This window comes from Oxyura jamaicensis, chromosome 4 (assembly GCF_011077185.1).
Source record: "Oxyura jamaicensis isolate SHBP4307 breed ruddy duck chromosome 4, BPBGC_Ojam_1.0, whole genome shotgun sequence".
Taxonomy (NCBI): Eukaryota; Metazoa; Chordata; class Aves; order Anseriformes; family Anatidae; genus Oxyura; species Oxyura jamaicensis.
Genome location: NC_048896.1, coordinates 88,912,743 through 88,929,339, shown reverse-complemented (window position 1 = coordinate 88,929,339; position 16,597 = coordinate 88,912,743). Strand labels below are relative to the sequence as shown.

Below are 16,597 nucleotides of genomic sequence, written 5' to 3'. Positions count from 1 at the left end.
GCGTTATCTTTTCTTACAAGGATTTTTGGATGACTTTTTCCCTGAGAGCTATACTTCCCCCCAACATGTAACCTAGCTCGCAGCTAAGCTTCTTGAAAAGAAGATTCCTATTTTCAGGTTCTGAAACTGTGACTACCAAGGAGAAAGCATTAACACCAGGTCTTTTTAACAAGTAAGACATTTCCAACATTTCTTCCTCTTTGTCAAGTTTGTTCTTTTGTTTGACTCAAGCTGATGGGGAAAAGAAGGAAGTTCTGCATGGTGGAGGTGGGATTTCATATCCACACAATCTGAAAAACTTGTTGACTTCACTGGAAGGCTTGGGAGAAGACATGGTAGGAAGGACAGGGAGTGAGAACGCTGGGCTAATGTCTACAAGGATGCTGTAATGTTTTAGATTTGGGGCAATGAAGCCACAGGCACTGTAAGAGGATGAAGAGAAGAGATCGGGGTTAAGATTAGCATGGGAGATGAAATCAAAGCTATGCCACAATAGCAGGAAGCTTCTCAACGTGTTACCTCAGGCTTTGTATGTCTAAGAGTAACTTATTTCCATCATCTTGCTGCTGCAATACTTACTGTAAACCACCACAGGGCTGATGTGTCTTAAAGCTCTGCAAAGGTGGGAATAGGAAAAAGCCCCTCCTTTCTGTTTTCCAATACATCCCTAGGCACACACATTTTTTGGACAAAAACAAACAAACAAAAAAGAATGCCTGGGTTCACGGAGTTTCTGGCAGTTTGACTGTTTTAATTCCTTAGAGAATTTACTACCCCATGAGCTGTCTCAGGCAGACCTATTGTGGCTGACAGTCCAAGTTGTCCCATCATCCACAACCCACAGAGACTTTCAAATTACTTTTTTCCAGGATTTCTGCTCCTTCCACAGCTGGGAGCAGGGATTGGCCATGAATTCAGTTTGTATTTCAAACAAGAAAACGGGAAATAAATCATTCTTACCACCACAGTCCCATGAGTGCACTACAAGGCTCCACCTGGGAATGCATCCTTCTTGAAGGAACGCTGTCAATGCATTATTTTGAGACATGAGGGAAGAAAAGTGTGGTTTGTTGTTTTTTTGCTTGGTTGTTTGGTTGGTTGGTTTGTTTGTTTGTTTTGACAGAATAAGGCCATCTGTATATGACTTCCTATCCCACTTTCCAAACTTGCCTCCTTGTGGTATGGAAGGTGACCAAGACTTTAATCCAAACCCAGTGACTATTTATCTATTTATTTATTTATTCTAAGGTCACCACTGACCTGGACATCATTTGAAATATGTGGAAACCCAAATGATGACTTTCTGTTTCAGCTGTTTTTTATGGCTTTAGATCTTCTCTTCCATACAGGGCTTGAAGAAGATGGAGGGAGGCTCAACACAATTACTGCTAATTCCTTTACTTTTCCCAGTTTTCACTCTTTTCTTTTGTTTGATCTGCTCACTTCACATCAGGCCTTATTCTTCTCTCACCAGCAGTGGCTCAAAGCAGGAACAACTACTCTGACATCATCTACCAGATTTTTTTCTTTAATTTACCCCAATTTTACTACTTTGTCCTTTAAAGAGTTTTTTGTCCTTTTAATGAGTTTTTCCTAAATAGTAGTGTGATTTCTTTTATATGAGTATTACTGATGAACGATCTGATGCACATTTTTAACTGGAAAATTTTATTCAAACACATGCACACCCCTCCCCAAAGCAACACTTTACATGTTCCAGACAGTCCCGAGTGCTGTTCACAGCGCTATGCAATCCTGTCACTTGTTGGGAATAAAGCTCTTCAGAAACAGAAGCATGATTACAGCCTTACTAAAGAAACCATGAGACCTGTTTTTCAGCAAATGTTTCATCCAGTTGATTGGCCAGGACAGAGAAGCTTTTTCTGTGTCTTCTCTTTCCACCTTTGTTCCTTGTGACCAAGCACCCTGCTGTTAACACTCAGCCCAGATCTCATCCTCCTCTGATGACTGAGTCTTTCAGCATCCTGCAGACGTTTGTGTTGACACTCTGCACGGTCTCTGGTCTGCACTACAGCCCTGCCATGGAGGAAACAACTTGCACTATGTCATTTGCTCTGTTTTCAGTGCCAGCTCCTTTCTAATAGTGCAGAGGCAGAGAGATTGATGGCTCTCGTTCTGGCATACGTGAGTCCACAGAGTGCTCCTTGTCTTGTCTCCTACAGGATCCAGGGGCTTGCCAGGCCTGTGAACAGAAAGAGTGTGCTGAGACTCATCTGTTTTGTGGCGCATCGCCCTGGGAATTCAAAGTCAGGCACCTGTGAAGGGTTTTTGTGGCAGCTTTTGCATACCAGGAGCATTGCTCATTGCACTTACACAGGTGGCCCAGGGACCAAGTCTGGGTGATACAACAAGGGATGCATTGCTTGTCTCTTGCAGACACTTTGCTAGGGCAGAGGAAGGTGCATAGGGTCTTCCCCACTTACGTCCCCTTGCCAAGGTGAGCACAGTGAGTGTCTTACAAGCGTGAGCTTTTTGCCAGCTTCTGAGGCATCTTTTCTGATGTAGACAGGCAAAATGGAGATCCAAAGTTCTGCTTTGCATCATGGCTCACTTCCTGCAATGGTGCTCAGAAGGTTAAAAGCAGTAAGAGGTTGCCTAAGGTGAAAACGGACCTTAATTCAAGTAGTGACAGCATCTGAAGCTAAATGGACAGTGAACAAGCGTTGCCTGAGCGTTGTTGTTGGGTCATGATATTTCCTCAATACATTCTGCAAGTTGGCAAAACGAAGTTAATGTAAGCTGTAAGAAATGGTATGTTATTCCTCACTGTGACCATCCTAGCATAAAGACCTTGAATGCACCTGCTACAGAAAAGATAATTTTAGCCACTGAGCATGTTGGGAACAAAGAACAGCTTCTTCCTCCTGTGGAAAACAGCCAGAGCCCACCTCCTTCTCCACAGCACCCAGGGACAGTCAGGTGGAGCTGGCTGTCTCTGTAGGAATAAATGAAACAGGCCAGAGCCTGCTCTGGCCCTGGGGAGAATTGGCACCACATGGCTCGTGTCTGCATGCCTCAACTTTCTCTCCCTCCAAAATATGATGTCCTCATCTGTAGAGCTTATTGGGAACAGGCTGTCTGGGAGCAGCCTCACCCATGCTGTCCCTCAGACTGCGCTCAGGCATGTCTGGGGCAGCATCGTTCGGGTCAAAATAGCAATTAAAGAGCACGGGTGATTTTCAGGTACTCCTTAGACCCATGGCCTGACCCTGGATATTTCAGTGGCATGTAAATAACTGCTATGACCCAGACAGTCTCTAAAGTGTATAAAGCTGATCTAAGAGTTCAATTTAGTTACCACCACATAACAAAAATCATGTCAATCTTGATTATTTCTCCAAAACAGGAATCAGCACTAATATGGATCCTGCCCAGTTTCTCCCTGCCACGTGTCTAAAGTAACCCCCAGACAGGCTCTAATTGTGAATAGAGTCCACATCCCCACCAATACTCTGTTGTATGGCTGACTGCCAAAACCAGGCTAATGTAATTAAAAGAAAATTGCATCTCTGTGGGTTTTCACTTCCTTGGTCACAGCAGGTGCCTGTACTGGGTGGCAAAATGCAAGTGCAGCTGCTACAGCTGTTACTCTGGCACCAGAGCAGGAGTCCAGCTAAAACCCAGGAAGGGTAAACTGTGTTCAACTTGTAAACCCCAGACAGCAACTTGCCACCATTTCATTCCAGGGCATTTACTGAAATTAGCATGTGGTGGCTGGGGGCTCTGCTGTTTTTTGTTTGTTTGTTTGTTTTGGTAGGATTTTCTTTCTTTTCTTTCTTTCTCTCTCTTTTTTTTTTTATTTTTTAAATTTTTTTTGGAAGGGTAGAAGGGGATTGTTTTGAGGGTTTTGTTGCAATCCACTATCTGAAGAAATTATCCAAGCGAATGGCATTGCCAACTATTCTCCCTGCAGAGATGGCTCTTGGTACAGTGTGAGGTAATGAATGACACATGCGAAGAGCACCCGCTCACAAAATACTGGGCCCACTGACAACAGTCAGGCATTTGGTGTAATTAGAAACCAGCTCGCTGAGCTAAACGAATCGTTTGAGTCACCTTTAGACAGCCAAGTGCCAAAGCACTGTCTACAGTGTAATTTGCTGGTCAATATTTTTCACAAAAGGTTCCCCCTTGGTGCTGCCTCTGACTCCTTTGTTCGCTGATTATAACTGCTAGCAAGTTGCAGTAGCCTGGCAGCTTCTTTGGCATCCAGTGATTTGCTCTGAGAAACTTGTAAATCCGTAGCAAGGCTTCTGGTTTTCTTTCAAATTGTCATTCACCGGGGTGATGAGGGGCAGAAGCAGGGCTCTGTTGCAGAAAGAAGCTTCTAAAGACCTTTAATGTTGTAAGTAACTGAGATTATATAGAAAGAGGGGGAAGGAGAGAGAACTGGTCTATCGACAGTGCTGGAATAAAGCCAGTTTTGAAGCATAATTTCCCTTTGAATAAAGAAGCTTTTGCCCTCTACACCCTGCACTTCCATAGCCATTGAATCAACAGTTACCATTATACGGCAGCAGCTTTTTTCTCCATAATCAGTGCAGAGATAGTTTTTAATACTTAGCATTATAATAGTATCTCACCTGTCTCGTTCTGATGTATTGGTTCAGCTTGCCTGTGAGCTACAGTCTGGGAGATGTAAAAACGTGAAATAAAAAGATAATGGTCAGGTCCTTGGCTGTGACAGCCCAGTTTCTCTGCAAAAGCTGACCTTAAATGGAGAAAGAGCAGTAAGAAGAACAGCAATGGTAAATGAGGGCTCTATTGACCTCCATATTCTGCTTTTGCAGAGAGGAAGAGCTAAAATGTCATTTCTGTCAAAATAAGAAGAAAAGAGAGCAATGCTCTGCACAAGCAAAGCCAGGGGACAGAGGAACGAACCTTCAGCAGTTGCAACAGCTGTACCCATCAGGAGTTGGCTTCATGGACAAGTCCTTGTTTGTAATTATATATATAAAAAAAGAATTATATAAAAAAGAAGGCCTGACTTTGGGTTGGGAACAAGATAATAAAACTTCTCCATAGGAAACGAGAATCTCAGATACTGTTTCTGTGGGCACAACACCAGCTGCGTTATAGGGGTGGTCATCAATGAAGAGGTAGGCTGGTTCCTCTGAACAGCATACTCTTTCAGAGATTTGTGCCCCACTTGTGTTGATCTGGACAACTCTGGTTTTTGGTAGGGGCTGCCACTGAAACCTCAACGACTTTCTGTCGCTGAGCCTTTCTGAATGCCTCTTGCAGGAACAAAGCCCCAGTTCTTCTTCCATTCCCTCCAGGGGGTTTCTGGAAAACTGTCTTTGCCATCCCAGGGAGGAATCCCAGATACGATTGTTTGGACATCTTAAATGACTCCAAGTCCCTTATGTTTATGCAACCTTTTACAAAGCTTAATATTTGGGCTAAAAATCTGAAGTTAGGAAATTAAAAAAAAAAAAAAAAAAAAGCTTGGGAGACTAATGTACTATTGGTGCCTGAGGTATCATTTTGGTGCTGTACAGCTTGAGCATTTGTTTCCTGGGCTACTTTCCCAAGCAATATGCCATATTATCTCAATTTGGAAAATGGTTTCTAAAGAATCCTGCTGCTGAGTGGCCACATTTAGTGATGAGACCCGCATTCTCAGAGCTAAATCTCTAGATGTGACATTGTTTTGAATCTATTCATCTCCGTAAGCACACACCTCTACTTGAAACTTATTAGGGAGTTGCAGGTGGATCTTACAGAATGCAGGTGGGAGTATCATTTGCTTAATTTTGTCTTCCAGCTGTCCTAGAAACACTGTATTTGTGTAAAAGAAAATCCTGTACCTTTTGTTCTTTTCCTGACAAGGACTAACATTGCATCTTATGGACTACTTATGTGCTGCTTGCAGTATGGACATACACACTCTGTTTTGAGCAAAACCTGTGAAATGTGTAATCTGACTTCACACTTGCAAGTGAAACTTATTTTTTTTAAACAACCTTTCATATTGAAATCTATCTGTATGCCTTCCAAACAAGATGAAACGCTTAATATCAGGTTATCTTTTCTATGGCTTTTCATGGCAAAAACGGAGATGACTTCTAGGCCTTTGTGATTTTTTTTTCATGACTTGAGACAAATGAGAGATGAATTTAATGGATGGTCTGATTTTTCTTGTATTTTAAAAAAATAATTTATAAATACCTCTATTTATAAATTAACTTAAAAAAAATCAAAGCTTGCACAGATAATTTACTTGAACAATTAGAATATTTTTGCCTAGATGTTCTGCCAATCTGCCTTACAACACACTGTGGACAGTGATCCAGAACTTCAGTTTACACAAATTACTGTAGGTCGGAGGACATCTATTGAGCTACTTCAGTTTTCTCCCTTTGGAAAGTTTCTGTCTCATTCTTAGTTCTTGGTCCAAGTAACTTTCTGAATATGTCCCTTAAATATTTCAGAAGTGGGCTATAAAGGTTTGGTTTATGTATTTAGAACCACCATTGCATAGCTAACTTGCAACTTCTCCAAATAAAACAAAGTTCCTCTTTCAGGTTTGCCCAACATTACTCTCCTTCTGTGCGTTAGTATCAATGGGACTTAACTGATATCAATTGGATTTTCATGAATCAGGAGCTGAATTTTGGCCTTTGGGAGGTTGGAGTCTAAGGTTATGTTATATTATGTTACACGTCTTCTGTGACGTGATTTAAATTTTGCAATAAAGCTCTAGATTTTTATCCTTTTTTTCCAAACTATAGATGATCTTCAACGTGAATATACCACATATTTCATTCAGAAATGTAAAAATAATTTTCTTCATCAACCATTCACAAAGATTTCTTTTGCTGACTGAAGGAAAACACCTTAAAATATCTCTCCTTATAAACTGTTTCTAAAAGAGTCAATTGAAATTTCCTTTCTTGGATTTTTTTGTTTGGAGTAACCATAGCACTTATTTTTCTGATATGTTCCAGCCAATTGTTGTAATCACCATGGTCTTGTTAGGTTATTTCCTTGAGAAAACGACTGCTCCCTTTTTTCCCTGTAGAATTCTTAGAATGAAAACATCATTTTACTGTCAGCAATGTGATGTGTTTCAGGGGAAGGAACTAATGACAGGTCACGACTCTCTTCAAGAAGGAAAAACAAGCCTTTTCCAATGTACAAAAAGGCAAGCTGATTGCCTATTCAGTGTCTGGGGATATTTTCTAAAGCCAAAGGATACGTGGTGTGATTGTCATATTCTTGCAGTCATGGAAACGTAGAGTGTCTTAAAAACAGTGACCTTTTGCTCTCCAGTTCCCTCTGAAACAGCCTATAAAAGACAGCCAAACTGAAGGAAATCAGTGCAGCATTCTCCATTCCTGATCACTCTCTGCAGCACGTTAAAGTTTGCTGTTCTACATTTCAGGGATCACATTTTTCAGATACAACACTGTATTTTTTGGCCTGCTGCTAACCTTACTTTCTAAGCACAATATTTGCAGCGGCTCCTCTTCCCTACACACACCCACACACACTAATCAAAATTAGCAAGGTGCCCAGCACAATCTGACACAACACATCACACATTTGGCCAACAGAATGTGTATACTTTCAAAAACGGTGCAGCACCTGCGTGAGAAAATAATTGTACCAGAGCAATGACAGACCTTGGCTAAACTACCTTTAAATCTGTCTGAAAGGCTGATCAGAGACCATTCTCTGGTCAGGGTAATGTAAATCACAACAGTGCAGGACTCTCGCTGATGGTCCAAGCCCCAAGATGAAACACAGCCAAGCCCTTCTCCCATAAATGTATTTCAAGAAGTGACAGAAGTTGCCGTGGGAGGAGACAGTGTGTCTCCTCCATCCACCATCTGTTCCCCCACCCATGGTCATGTGCACACCAAACAAGTTCATTCCCACCTCATTTCACCTCAGATGCAGCAAACTTGCTGTCGGTGGTTACTGCTCATGGCCTCCATCATTGCAGGAGGGAGTTTGCTGGGGCCTGGTGGAGCAAAAGTGAATTAATCTTATAAAATGCATCCTACAGACCCATCTTTGATAAACATATTCTGGTCCAAGAACCAAGAGGTGATTACGAAAGAACTGCTGCAGTTCAAGGATGTTTCTGTTGTTCTTGGTCCAGTTTCAGAAGAGACTGCCTTGTTCAGATTAGAGCGGGGGTTGTGTTTAGCAGTTTGACGTTATAATTTGATGAGAATATTAACCGTTTCTTGCTCACTGGAGGAAATAATGTATATCCTAGACTGCTGCAACAAAAAGAGAGTGAGGTAGCCCAGTTATCTCCTTTCCTTAGTCTCACTGGCCAACTAAGGAATAAAATCTGCCCATAACTGGCCAACTAAGGGGTGGAGGGGGCTCACAGGCAGCACAAGGTGGTATTGCCTTCCACCATGCCCCCTGGACACGTATTGTCCCCATGGCAGGTGTCCAGCCATATTTATGCCATCTGCATATCTGCTGGCCAAAATACTGAGAAGGATGGGAAGAAAGCCCTTACATTCTTCCAGTTCCATCTTCTTCAAGGGACCCACAGCCACCCACAGCTGTTACTGCAGCCCTGGTACCAGGTCAGGTCTGCAGGGATTCTCAAGGCGAGCAACCCATGACTTGCAGGGGACTGCATCCCTTCCTAAAACAGCCCTGATGCAGAACCAAATCTGAAGCTAAAAGCACCAAATTTGTTGGTGTTTTACTGAGTGGAGAAATTCATTTCTCATAGAGCAGTGCAATGAGATGGGAACACCTCTGACAGCTGTTCGTAAACTCATTCATGCCACTCAGTCTTCCCACTGTTTGATAAAAAGACAATGTGGTATTTCTTTCTGCCCAAATTCATTTTTTTATCTTCTAATTCTAGAAATTCTGATCCCTGTTACCTAATGTCATGTAGCAGGAAATACCTCAAGGCAGTTTATTCATTGGCTGCTTTTGTTTAATATGTATTTGGGCTTGGTTATTTCATTTTAAGCTGTTGCTATTTTTTTTTTAACTGAAGGACTGACCTACATTTTTTGTAAGAGAAAATCAGAGTTGGTGAATGTGGTAAAAACCATTTCAAAAAAAAAATAATAAAATATATATATATAAAGTAGAATAAAGTTCTCTGAGACCAAGGAAGAATTGCCTTGTGTTACCATAAACTGGTAAACTCTACCACCCAATCTAATGTCCGATTGCTTCATTGTCTTAATATCCAGCAGTAAATAAATTCAAACGAGCAGAAGATTCAGCTCAGATGTTTTTTTTCTGAACTTCCCAGACTATGCAATTTTCTTACACTCTGCCTTTATGTCTAGCTGAGGCTCAGGCTTTAGTTGATCCTAATCTGTTAATTATTTCAGATTACGTGATGGTTGTGTATTACGTAATAGAAAAGCAAAACATTTCTGCTTGCTAGCTTTGATCTGAACTCAAGTTTCTGGAGGGCATAAATCAGACTGGAGCTGGTCACCTGTTCCCCAAGTTATTATTTTCCTAATTTAGCTATATATAAGGCATGAGTCTATATCCACGACTTCTTGGCAATAACAGGGTAACCTAGAAAGAAAACAAACAACCTTCTGTCTAAAATTCTCTTTTTGTTACAGAGTTCATTTTTTTTTCTGAAAAATTCCTTCGACATCCTTTCTGGTGAAGGAAATCCTGTGCATGTGATTTATGACTTTTCCAAGATTAATTTTTTCCAACTGGCCAGACTGACTGACAAGAAGCCTTGTCCAAATCCAACCATTGTCTGTCTCACAGTTAGAGTGGGGAAGTGCACTATAAAATCTTCTTTCTGGGGGCTGAAGCAATGGACTTGAAACTCAGGTTACCCTTTCTAAAGTACTGGCAGAGTAGGCAACTCTTTATCTGAGTCTAACCAGTTTAGTATAACCCAGGGTCAATGAAATGGGAAATTTGAGTTTTTTTTGTCATCCAAGTTGACACTGAGCAGTTTCTTCTGAGGTAGAACTTGAAGGTCAAATCCACCTTTGATTTAGCTGCAGGCTCCTAGCCCACATTCAAACAATTCATTATTTAACCCTACCAAACAGGAAACACTCAGACATACATGGCGAAATGTCACGACGTGTGTCTCAAATGCCCTTTGGATATGCCCCACACTTGGCCTGTCCATCAAGTTGAAATTTTGCCTGGGTGATTTACTCAGGACAGACATAATCAAGGGCCTTCAGCTCAGTTTATTGCAATCTCTCTCAACCCCAGTGAATATCCATAACCTCAGTCCACTTTGTTTGAACAAGTACTGCCGTCCAAAGAATTTTTAATAATGTACGTAATAAAGTTTAATAAAGTATAGCAAGGAAACATGTTTAAACATGTTAGCAGTATGTTTAAATGAAGTGTTTATATTTCTGTGTGTCCAGTATTGCTATTCCAAAAAAAAGAAAAAAAAAACTTTATAAAGAAAAAAAAAAAAAAAAAAACAGGAAAAAATACCAAATACATGCCTGATACTATTCTTTCTGGAGAAATTACTTTGAAAATATGTTTCTTGTTATGACATTAGGTTTATATCATGCATTACAGATTTCTGTGCCTGTCCAACAAATGTTTAACTCCAAGGCACTTCAACAGAAGTTGTGTGGATTTCTTCCTTGTTTTTGACAGGATATCTGGTAATAAGAAGTCCTTGCCACTATATCCAACATAAAGAAAAACATCAACTTCAAAAATACAGTCATGTTTCCAAATTCCTGTTGAGAATCATGTTTCCTAGAATGATTCTTAGAAATAATCTTTTCTTTTTTTCTAAGAATACAGTCAAAACTAATTGCAAAATTCAAGGTTAACAGTCTAGATGTCCCAAAAGTCTAGTGGTTTTGCTCCTGCCTTTTTTTTTTTTTTTTCCATTCTCTTTATTTAGTATGACTGTCTCTTTGGGCCATACTCTGTTTTCCAATGTCTCTTCAAAACACACACTTAGTAGTATTCAAAATAGCAATAATTACTGTGACTTTTTTTTTTTTTTAAGCAATTCCGGTGGATGGGGGTGGGGGGGGACAAGACTTTAGGTAACTTTAGAAATGAACAGTTTAGTTTGGATAACAGCATGGATATTCATCTTCTGGCATTTATTCCAGATAATTTCTCCTTGCTGTTCTATAAGCCTGCCAATTTCTGGGCAAGTCCTAAGTACTGATGTGGCTGGTACATAAACAGTCTATTCCCCTGTTCATCTATCCTTGCAGTTGAGAAATAGGACCTTCTCTTTTTTAATTTCCTCATTTCTTCTGTACTCTGGGCCCTAATTCCCTCTCTTCGCCGGCATACATTAATGGAAATAAATAGACAAAGGAATAATAATGGCAGAAGTGAGAGCTTTAGTTTTGTTTCCTGACGTGTCTTTCTGCCTTCAGGCTCCTCCCAGCTGCTGCTGTGCATGTGCTTGGCTCACTCCATCTGTCAGGGACCTGCATCTCCCCTGCTTGAACCCTGCAGCAGAAGCAGCCTTAGGAGCTCAGGTAGATTTACTTCTGTGGGTTGCCATGCATGGATGTTAAGGGCGATGGCTTCCCTGTCACCTTGACCTTGTGGTGGTTGTTTGTATGAATGATGTTCAATCCTGTGAAAAAGATCACACCATAACTGACCTCATCCAACTACCAAATAGATGGATTGTCCAGCTTTGTGTGCAAGGTGGTGAATTACCCAAAAGCCCTAGCCAAATTATGAGAAAACAAACAATTGCTTACCTCATCTGTATCTTGGACATGGCCAGAACAGTGAAAGATTTTATTTAATGCCAAATAATAGGTAACAGTCTATTCTACTAAGGTTTTGGTACTACATTCAAAGACCTAATATCTGGAAGATCTTCATTTAAAGCCACCTCAAATTGTTGGCAGAAAACTTTGCATTATTGATTTTGAAAATATTTTTGTTTTCTGATAAACATGATGTTTTATTCTTAATGAAGCTTAAAAGCTCAACCAAGCAGACACACTGCAAACAAATGTTGCTAAAATGATTAAGGAACACACAGATGGCTTATATGTTCCTGTGTCAAAGAGACAGATTTAAAAATGAAGCATGTGTGATAACTATTTATGATTTATTAGAAAAAAATGCTGAGTATTTTTTAAGGAAACATGCTTTCAAAGAAAAACATAGACCAGCTCGATTAAGAGATTTAACATCCAAAAAAGCTGTCTAGCCCAGATGCTCGGTAGCAGCTGTAACCTTGTGAAAATTGACCTATAACATAGCCACAGGGTTCTCGATTCCAAGAAGAATCTTCTCTTTAAGAAAATTGATTTGCTTTACAAACCTTGACCTCTCACTATTTTTCATCCTCCTTCAACCCCTGGGGCCCACTGACCTCACTGCAAGAAGTCACACATATGAGACACCCCCCCCTTTAACTGAGTCGAAAGCTTTCCACGTAGGGTTGTTGGGCCAAGGTTCATAGCAACAAATCTTTCCTTGTTCTGCTGCAAGATTAAGTCAAGATGACTGACATAATTGGCCAAACAGTTTTCTAACTGGCTTTTTACTTTTGAGATGACCTCTGTTTCTCCAATTCGTCTGCTGATTACAGGTCAATAATGCTGTCAAGGAGAGATAAAATAATTTTGTCACTTAGAAATATTGTAATGGGATAAACCCCCTGGCTTGTCATATCACTAAATTTGAAAAGATAATTGACCTGTCAATTTAAATATCAAACGAATGCCTCCATGTAGGCAGTGTTAATAAAAGCCAAGAGGCAGGTAGGGATAAGCTCAGCTGGCAGGTGAAGGGGGAGGAGAGCAAATTTTGATGTCTGAGAGCCCAGAAGATGGGATAATTCTTTAAACTTACTCTAAATTAATCTGAGCTTCTTATGTCTGAGACTACACTGGGTGCATTTGTTATTTGAGTATTCTTTCATGCAGTCCTTGAATCAGCCACAAGTGGGAGATTATCCTTATTGAGAATGTCATTTCAGCCTGATGGCTTCTGCAACTACTAGAAAATGTGGAGACTTGAAAAATAAATTTATTGCCAACTCTTTGTTATCTCTGTCTAGTGAATATACATCCCAAAGATCACTAGCTTGTCCAGATGTCATCAAAACAGGGATCAGCATGCATTCCTTACTGCCTACTGCGATGTTCATATATAATCCAAAGTTTGCTTCCATTGCTATATAAATTATTACTACTAATGGACTAAAATGATTGACTGCAACAATGAAGGCCTGAGGAAAAATGTGTGCACTGGGCTTCAGTTACTATTTGCTATATGTATTCTGCTCGCTGTATTTGACAGTCTTCTGCATTTATTAACTGAGTTCTGTGATGTGCTTAGCCCACATTTTTGTTGGTGAATTGCTCTCAGTTCTCCCTGGTAGATCCCAAGTGTTACACTGGTATAAGGGAGAAGGACTCATCTGAGGACATCCAACTGTAGTGAGATCACACAAGGAATTCTTAGCTCTGTTTGGTCATCCAATCTCAACTGGGAAGGTGCACTGCTATCATCAACCATAATCAATACCATACAGTTCCCACTTTTGAATGATAAGAATCATCATCTGGTATATTTGAAGACTTTTATGCCTGGACCCAAAGGTTTATAAAAACTATGAGTTCAGGGTTGACCACAGAGGTAGCAACATGGACTAGGAAAGAGAGGCCAATGTGTTTGTGGACTGTAGAGACAAGAACAAGTTTACATCATAGGACAGACAACATTTATAAAGCGAGCATTCAAGCCATGGCTCATATGAATGAGTTATAGCCTGTCTGAAGAACAACATCATTGTACAGAGGCATGAATGAAAAGGCCTTTTCTTTGTACTGTTTTTCCTCTTTCGACATCAGGATCTACAACCATAGAAGATTAGACGAAGTCTACAGCATTTATTTAAGGATGGTGATACATATATGAGTAAACTCTACCCATTTCCATGGTACAAGATGACTGCAGCCCAAAAAATATTCCTGATCAAATCCCAATCAAAAGTAGGTTCCCAGAAGCCTTTACATTTGAGAAAATAATCATAGGACATTTTTCACTGTATCTGTATCTTCTTCATTTCCATATTCAGCTTTCAATGCTGGAGCAGATTTTAATCAGTGGTTTTACAGCTCTTTGGGACACAGAGACTTTTCTATCAGTTCATGGATTTTATTACACAAAGTTTTCTTTGTACATTAGAAGGCTGTTGAATTGGCTCCATGTGAGCCTGTAGAGTTTATAAAACCTGGAAGCACTAAACTCTGTTGGCTTTCCTATGAAAATAAATGAGAGCCTGGAAACCTATGATCTTGAATGAAACAGAAACCAAAGATATATAAAATCACCTTGAAACAGGACTGCCCCATCCAGCATTTGTTCATATAACTCAGTGGTAAACACCAAGCATTCAGAAGTCTTAAATCAGCCTCCAAAACTGTGAAATTATCCTTAAAGTCATGTTCCATTAAATAATAAATAACTATTGGGTTTCTTTGATTATTTTCTGTTTCTGGGTCATTTGTGACCACACTTTCAAATTCTGCTCTTCAGTGAAGAAATCTATAAACATAGTGTTTTTAAGATAATAGCTGAGTATCTTACAATCAGGTGACTCAAGGAGTTGTGGGTTTCAAAACCCATGACATGCCAAGCCTTGCCACTCATTCAGATTTGCTTGCAAAATTTACTTAGGGAGCAGGATGGATGAAAAGCAGATCCTGACCCGCTCAGTCATGTAAACAATTGTCTCTTCCTCTCCAGACGTTACCAGCTAGTTGAAACAGGAGAGCACTCACCCTGAAATACTAAACAGCTTTTGGCCCTGAAATGGTTATTGTTGTAACATGTGAAACTGCATCAGAGCCTCAGTATCTCTGAAAGAAATCCAAAGTTTAAATCCTCCTGAGTACAGCCATAGCTGAGGGGACAGATTAAAATACTCCAATGGACTGAAATAACATTGGGTTTCCATTGTTTCTGCTCAGTGAAGGATATCTGTGTACTTATCCTCCTTTTATCTACCAGTATATCAAAACTGCCAAACAATGGCAGCTGTTACAGAGACTGGTGGCAGTGGTGTTGGGCTGCGGCCTACCCTGGATTCCACAGCAGTATTTCCACACAGCAGCGTGGGCCTAACATGGCCTTTCCCTAACCTGAGTGCTGTGCAGGCACACAGCCTGCTGCAGTTCTGTCACTTTCCTTACCAAGATCCAGCCCTTCCTGCATGACCCTCCTCCTGCCCCAACTGCCTTTTCAACCTTTGCAGTTTATATTCATTTATTGTTTGAAGCTACTAATTGTTACCCAAACATCTTGGTGAAGGTGCTTTTTCACAGTGGCTGCTTTGAACAACATGTTGGAAATGGCACCTTGTGTTACTCATGCAGCAGGGGCTCGCTGTCAGAAATACCAAAAATAAGAACTTTTAAAATAAATAAATAAATATGTACTTACATATAGCCTGGCACTCTCTCCCCCATCAAGGCTATAAAGACCAATTTCCAGTCATCTTCAGATCCTTCTAATTTCAGCAGCATTTATGTGCAGTCAACATAACTGAAAGTTTGGCCTCAGTGTAGGTGGTAACCTGGTTTCAAACTCTTAGCCTCTATCTTATGGCTTTTCTTATACTTCTGTGTGTAGTCACAGCTGCCTTACCTTAGGAGAGAAGCCTTTTACCAAGCAAACCACAGAGAAAATTAATTAAATCCAAATGAAGTTGGCTCCCCCCCCCCCCTTTTTTTTTTTTCCTTCAAGCCCACTCACATCTTAAAGCTGCACAGTGAAGTAATTAAATGTTATAGGAGTTGCAGCTTCTTAAATGAAGATTTATGGTATTAAATACAGCAGGGATAAGCATTAATAAGGTATTAGCTTGGTCTGAAAGAGCCATGGGAACCAGCAACCCCTAAATAATTACCTTGGTTCTAATACTGATAGATTTTTGTAGCCAAATGATTTACCTTCTTTGCCTTCATTTTCTCCGCTGTATTATGAATATTGCATATTCAGTATTGTAATGATGGAGTCACATTCATTTGCTTGCTGGAGGACAACAGGTTGTAGCGTATTGGGAAAAGGGAAATAATTGTCTGGGAAATAATGAGAAAGATTATTCTTCTAGTGTCAACTGCCTTTCTTGTGTGGGAAGCTCTGCTGTCACCTCTTCTCAATATTATTTATTTTCCATATATGATCATATGCTGCTCATACTGACACTGGCTTCGCTTCACTTTAATCAATTGAAAACAAACCATCTAGCTCAAGCAGGTCTCCCAAGCTCTCTTCAGTCAAAGGAAAGAGATAGACAACTGCAGAAGCTCTGCCTGTTTTAATCACCTCTGGGTGAACTGCCCTCTGGAAATGGTTATAGGGGAGGTGGACCAAACACTTGTTTTTTAGATGGCCAAAGATGAGTTCCCATTTGAGAGTCTGTTTGGAAGTTTTCTTGATTTCTCCAAGCACTGAGCAGAGTATGCTGCTTTGCAAAAGATGCCAGTATCTGATCAGGTTCCCTGGCTTCTTTGCTGTGATAAGATAGCATTAACTTCTCCTCCCAAAGAATCAGTAAGAGTTTCCACTGCTCTGAGGCAGTGCAGAGAGTGTGCTTGGCTTTCTGCATAGGAATAAGTTTCTT

At 40.4% G+C, this 16,597-nt stretch overlaps 1 long non-coding RNA gene across 5 annotated transcripts; it reads right to left on the bottom strand.

The window, feature by feature from the left end:
* Nucleotides 1-1,651: 1,651 nt before the first annotated feature.
* On the bottom strand, nt 1,652-15,678 carry LOC118166837. Of its 5 annotated transcripts, none has more exons than XR_004750745.1 (4): nt 15,415-15,678; nt 7,906-7,990; nt 4,605-4,732; nt 1,652-4,374 (listed from the first exon to the last, which is right to left on the bottom strand). It is a non-coding gene; the product is annotated as an uncharacterized LOC118166837 (long non-coding RNA). The 5 variants fall into 5 exon arrangements; XR_004750744.1 differs by having other exon boundaries at nt 1,652-4,329; nt 15,415-15,677; XR_004750747.1 differs by having other exon boundaries at nt 1,652-2,760; nt 15,415-15,677.
* Between the last annotated feature and the right edge of the window lie 919 nt (nt 15,679-16,597).